At 39.8% G+C, this 6,272-nt stretch overlaps 1 pseudogene; it reads left to right on the plus strand.

Moving 5' to 3' along the window:
* The first annotated feature begins 750 nt into the window (after positions 1 to 750).
* On the plus strand, positions 751 to 2,491 carry LOC143630261 (putative LRR receptor-like serine/threonine-protein kinase RPK1 pseudogene; annotated as a pseudogene).
* Positions 2,492 to 6,272: the final 3,781 nt, after the last annotated feature.

Genomic DNA, 6,272 nt, shown 5'->3' on the forward strand with positions numbered 1-6,272 from the left:
AAGAAAGAAAGAAGGCTAAATCGGAGAGTGGCAACGAGAGAAGGACTTCAAGCTAACTCGCAAAGGATCTCCCGCATCTAGATCCGGCCACGCGGGCGTTTTTGAAGAAAAAAAAGCAAGGATGATGGCAAAATATGCAAACGAGAACTCGGACGCCGAATAGTAGTTTAATTAAGTTTCCAATTTTATTTTATTTTATTTGTATGTTCTTTTTATGTTTCCAATTTTATTTTTTTCTTTTTGTATGTTTTTTAGTTTAATTAAGTTTGTATTTTATTATTAAAATTTGTTAGTTTATTAAATTAAAAAAAAATTAAGGGGCTTCGAAGCCCCCGTAACATAGAGGGGCATCTTTGGGGTGGGCTTTGAAGCCCCCAGTGCCCACGCGACGCTGACATGGCATTGGGGATGAGCTTCGAAACCCCTCACCGTAAAGAATGACCTTAGTACTTATTTACAAGTTTTCTTTTAAAAACATGTAAGCTGAACACCCCACAGTTTCAACTCTAGGATTGGAGGGTCGGGTGTCATTGGGGCTGCCCATGGTCTAAAATGACCGTTTAAAAAAACAAAGAAATTAATAATATATTATTATTTAATAATAAATGAAGATAGGGTAGACTTTATTTCCAAAACTACCCAATAACACAAAAACAAAAATGAATCAAAAGACTGAAACTTGGTCTCAGACACTGTCTCCCTCTTCCCAAAATAATAATAATAATAATAATAATAATAATAATAATAATAATGGGTCATCGGAAACCCTCAAACCTCTTCTTACTCGTCTGCTTCGCTTTCCACACCATTTCCGGCAACCATTTGGACGAATCTGCCCTCCTGGACTTCAAGACCTCCCTTTCCGACCCAACCGGACTCCTATTAACCTGGAATTCAACCAATTCGGATCCATGCTCATGGGTCGGAGTCTCATGCGGCTCGGACCACCGGGTCGCAGCTCTTAACGTCACCGGTGGAGGCAGCAAACTGATCGGTAAACTGCCATCCGCCATTTCAAAGCTTTCTGAAATTAGGGTTTTATCTCTCCCGTTTAATGGGCTAGACGGCCAGATTCCTCTTGAAATTGGGTCGATGAGGAAGTTGGAAGTGATTAATCTTCAAGGGAACTTGCTTAGTGGGAAATTAAGCCTTGATCTTGTGGGTTTGAAGAGCCTTAGGGTTCTTAATTTAGGGTTTAATCAGATTTCAGGGGAGATACCAGGATATCTTCTTGATTTAACCAACTTAACCGTTATCTTACTTAACAATAACAAGCTTTCGGGCCCCATTCCCTCCGGGTTTACCCGGATGTTAAGATTCGATGTCTCCTTTAACGAGTTTCCGGGCCCCTTGCCAAGAAGATTGATGGCTGCCGAACCACCCGGGGGCGATTTGGTAGATTATTCAGACCCGGGCTCCCAAAACTGGGAGCTTCAACGCCATAGAAGTTGCTTCGATAACGTTGGCTTCGGCTTTTGCATCCGTTCTCTTAGCATTGATTGTTTTGTATTTTTGTGCCCGGGTGGCGGCCTAAGCCTGTAGGGCACGGGCCGGCCCGAAAGGAAGTTACGCTTTTCACCAACATCGGGTTCGGGTTGGATCTTGAAACGGTGATACGGGCTACGAATAACTTTAATGCTAGCAATTGCATTGGTAATGGCGGGTTTGGGGCTACGTATAGAGCCGTGATCACCCCGGGGTTCGTGGTGGCGGTTAAACGACTAGCGGTGGGACGGTTTCAAGGCGTGCAACAATTTGAGGCGGAGATCAAAACGTTGGGGCGGCACCGCCACCCGAACCTCGTGACGTTAATCGGGTATCACGCGAGTGAAACTGAAATGTTCCTGATCTATAACTACCTATCCGGTGGAAACTTGGAACAGTTCATTCAAGAACGGTCAAGTCGAGCCATTGACTGGCAGGTTCTTTATAAGATTGCATTAGATGTGGCTCGAGCACTTGCGTATCTCCATGATCGATGCGTGCCTCGTGTTCTTCATCGCGATGTTAAACCGAGTAATATCTTGCTAGACGACAATTTAAATGCGTATTTATCAGATTTCGGGTTGGCTCGGTTATTGGGTACGTCGGAGACGCACGCCACGACTGGGGTCGCGGGAACGTATGGTTATGTGGCGCCAGAATACGCGATGACATGCCGGGTATCAGATAAAGCAGACGTGTATAGTTATGGGGTGGTGCTTCTTGAGTTATTATCGGATAAAAAGGCGTTAGACCCGTCTTTTTCAAGTTATGGGAATGGGTTTAACATCGTCGGGTGGGCGTTAATGTTAATAAAGGAAGGGCGCGCGAAGGAGTTCTTTACGGCGGGTTTGTGGGCTGCTGGGCCGCATGATGATCTGGTGGAGGTGTTGCATCTGGCGGTGGTTTGCACGGAGGACTCGTTATCTACGAGGCCAACGATGAAGGAAGTTGTACGGCGGTTGAGGCGACTCCAGGCAGAGTCATGATACCTGTAAGTTATGATTTGTAAATTGTTGTATTGTATATTTTTTGTTTAGCATGATTGTATTTGTGTAGGCTCTTATTCTTGTTCTAAGTTACGAAGGTATAATTATGTAAGTAAACTTTATTGGATGTGTTTGGGTGGATACTCTATAATTATGAAGTTATGAGAGTATAGCACGTTTTAGTAAAGAATTTTAGGATATCATAAGATATGATGAGGAAAAGAAAGATGAACCAGGGTTACATTACCACTTATCTGTTAAGAGATTCAAAAGTTACAACTATTTCGCCATCAATTCTACCTTGACACACATGAAGCATCAACAACAACACTATGTTAAGAAGAGCTTCTAGAAAAGTATTTGCAGAAGACAAATTTTCACACAAAAGCAAGATAATGGTGACAACACTATCACAAGTGACAAAAGATGTCATCCAATCATGTCTTTTTCTTTTCATTAGATCATTTCTAACAAGGGGACGCGTAGAGGGCTATTTTAGGCAATATCTTCTAATAAGGGTACGTGTAGAGTGCTATTTTAGGCGAATATCGTCTTAATGTCGCCCTTCTCAACGTTTCTCAAGGTCCCGTAGGCGGTTTCTTCTTCTTCTTCTATTTTTTTTGGGTTGGGGTTGGGGGTGGGGGTGGGGGTGGATTATTTAACGTCGTTCAACTTGAAAAGATAATAATATTATATTATTATTGGACGATTTTGGGCTACAAACAATTACACCCTTCAATGAAAATTGGTCTCCGTGCTAACGTGGCACTACGTGTCAAAAATCGTTCTCCAATATAAGTTATCAATCTATGTGGCATGATTAGGGGTATTTAAAACTAGATATCCGAAGTTTTAGATATCTGAACTTCGGATATTTGAACATTTCGGATAGTGGATTTTCACTACTCGAAACCGTATCCGAAATTTCGGATATCCGAAATTTCGGATAGTAGATCGGATATCCGAAATCTTGTTAGGTTTTATATTTTATACTGACGCATCGAATAAAATGGGTGAATTAAACGGGTTTTATATTATTTCGTTGGTCTTATCCAAGCGGATGGTGTGAAGATCAAGGCACAAGACCACTATAAATAAAATGTTTAATTTTATCCAACCCCTCATATTATGTGAGGGGTGATTTTATAATTTAGAGAGTGATTTAGAGTGTTGTGAGTGAAGAGTTTTTATATTTTAGAAAACGTGGTGATTTTTCTGTATATTTGAAAAACTACTGTTCACCCCCTATAATTTTTTAATATATTTTGAAAGTGGTTGTGAGTGAAGGAAAGATAAATGGTAATGATAAATGTATAAAAAAATATTATTTAATTGAAAATGAGAGAGAAAATGTAGTGTGTTTTAGTTTAATTTTAGATTTAGGAATAGAGGGTTGGATGAGAATGCGCTAAAGCATGAGTTAGGGACCTCTTAAATTTTAAGAGGTACCAAACTCATTGCTTTATATACAACACATAATGCATCAAAAATATAAATATTAAGGGTAATAAAGTCTTTACTAACAAACGTTATGTAACTTTCATTTTTCTCAAAACATACTTACAACTTTGGTATCTCAACTTCACTACCTTTTTTGTAAAGTTTAATCATTGTTACACATATGCCCCATAATTCAAAACTAAGTACCCCACGACTTTTTAACGGTCATAACTTTTTTACACGTTAATATTTTTCCAAAAATTACATCATAAAAACGAGCATTTTATTCTCTTTAATTTGAGTATGATATTGCTATAGTTTTTTAGTTTTAGAAAGTTAGCATGTTATGCTCTTACCATTTAGAACCGGGTAACATGTCGAGTCGGGCGAGCTCGGGTCATTTGCAAAAGTACATTAGGTTCGGAATGAGTCGATACAAAAAATGGTTAATTTGGTTCGGGTTTGAGTAGAAAGGGGCTAGGTCAGAATGTTGTCGAGTTAGAACGGGTTTAGGGCCAAAACGAGTTGGTTTAAAAAAAATGATTCATTTCAAATTATTGTATATTTCAGGTTTGCCTTTTGATTTTCGTTACATGTTACGCAGATACCGTTGTTTACATGTACCTGGGCCGATAAACATATGTCCAACACCACGTAACGCACATAACCCAATCTTGGTAAGATTTCAACCCAAAGCCCTACACCGTTAATCGACATGAATTACACATGTGGTGTTGGTTAAGCATGTTTTAATGTCGGTAAAGTACATTCTCATCCGGTTACGCGCGTGCAATCTTCGATTACACGCAACTGGCTTTGCACGAGTTACACGTCCAATTTTAGGCTACGTGCGCACTGTCATCAGGTGACGTATGTACCGACATGGACTATGCGTTCAATGTAGAGTTGCGTGCGCGCCCCGCTGCATCGCACGGGCACACGACTAGTGTTTTTTTTATTAGAGTTTGCCCCTGGGAAGAGCTCTCCCCGGGTGGCCGAGCGTTTCTGAGTATGTATGTATGTCATGTATGCGTGCGTGCTTGCTTGCTTGCATGCATGTATGCGTGCATGCATGCATGCACACATATGTATGTATGTGTGTGTGTTACAATCATTCGGTTAATGGAATCATACTACTACATCTATCTATTTGTGTTTCGATTGCAATTGTTCATCCTATTTTAATTGTTAATCAAATCAAACTCTCCACATCCGTCAGTTAGATCTTTCAAAAGTGAATACATGTTGTAGATTGATCCAAGATCCGAGCTCATTTATCACCGTTTTACACGCTTCCGCATCGGGGCTCGGTTCTCACAATTGGTATCAGAACGGGTTACCGAATCGTTCAGACTAACCGCTGAATTTGATTCAATTCGCTCTTGAATCCGCCATGGACGTTAAACTTGAAGTTCGTTGAAGTTTTGTGGGATTATGCATGGATTTGGATGAAATTTGATGATTTAAAGATGATTTGTGTGAATTGATATTTGAGTTGATGATTAGTTCGGAGATTCAACTTCAATTTCACGTTTATATGTCAAATTTCATTCAGATATACATTTATCGGCTAGTTAAGGGTTAAGTTCGTTTATATGAAATGTTCAGATCTGAGTATTTGATGAATGGATGGTAGATTGATGACAGAATGTTGATTTGGTAAGGATTTGCATCAAATTTATTGCTCAATTTCGTGTAATCCGTGTTTAATTACAGATTTGAGAAATTAGGATTCATTTGTTCAAGATTGGGGAAAATGTTTTCTTGAAGTGTTCGAGCAGATTGAGGTTTACTTGTTTGCAGCTGATGATCTGGTTATTCACGAGCTGTTGTAAAAGGGTAAGTTGGTAATTAAGTTGTTGCAGCAGGGGCACATCGTTGAAGTCTAATTACAATTGACTTCACAAGAAGATCTGTTGTTGCTGCACAGTTGTATAAGGGGCATTTCTGTAATTTCTAAGCTGATAATTGGTCGAACAGATACCTGCACGTCAGAGTTGTTATATTGTTTCTGATTGTGTGGTGCTCGAGCAGATAGAACAGTAGCTACAGTAGGTCACGAGTTGTTGGTTGATATCAAGTCCGAACTGTTTTGCTTATATAGCCGCTGATATATTTTCGTTCGAGTAAGTCTTGTAAGTTTTGCTGTTGATATGATGCAACTGTTGCTGCTTGTAAGAACCAAGCCCCGGTGCGGAAGCGTGAATAATCGATATTAACGGTGGAGCTCGGATCCGGGTTAGGATCGAAAACGTATTCATTCTTGAATGATAATAATGGACGGATGTGGAGAGTTCGTTTCGATTAACAATAGTCAATAAAGTAGGATGACCAATTGTTTGTAATCGAAACACAATAGAT

This window comes from Bidens hawaiensis, unplaced genomic scaffold (assembly GCF_021521415.1).
Source record: "Bidens hawaiensis isolate Kalapana, Puna unplaced genomic scaffold, B.hawaiensis_p1.1 tig00005614_1, whole genome shotgun sequence".
NCBI classification, from domain to species: Eukaryota; Viridiplantae; Streptophyta; class Magnoliopsida; order Asterales; family Asteraceae; genus Bidens; species Bidens hawaiensis.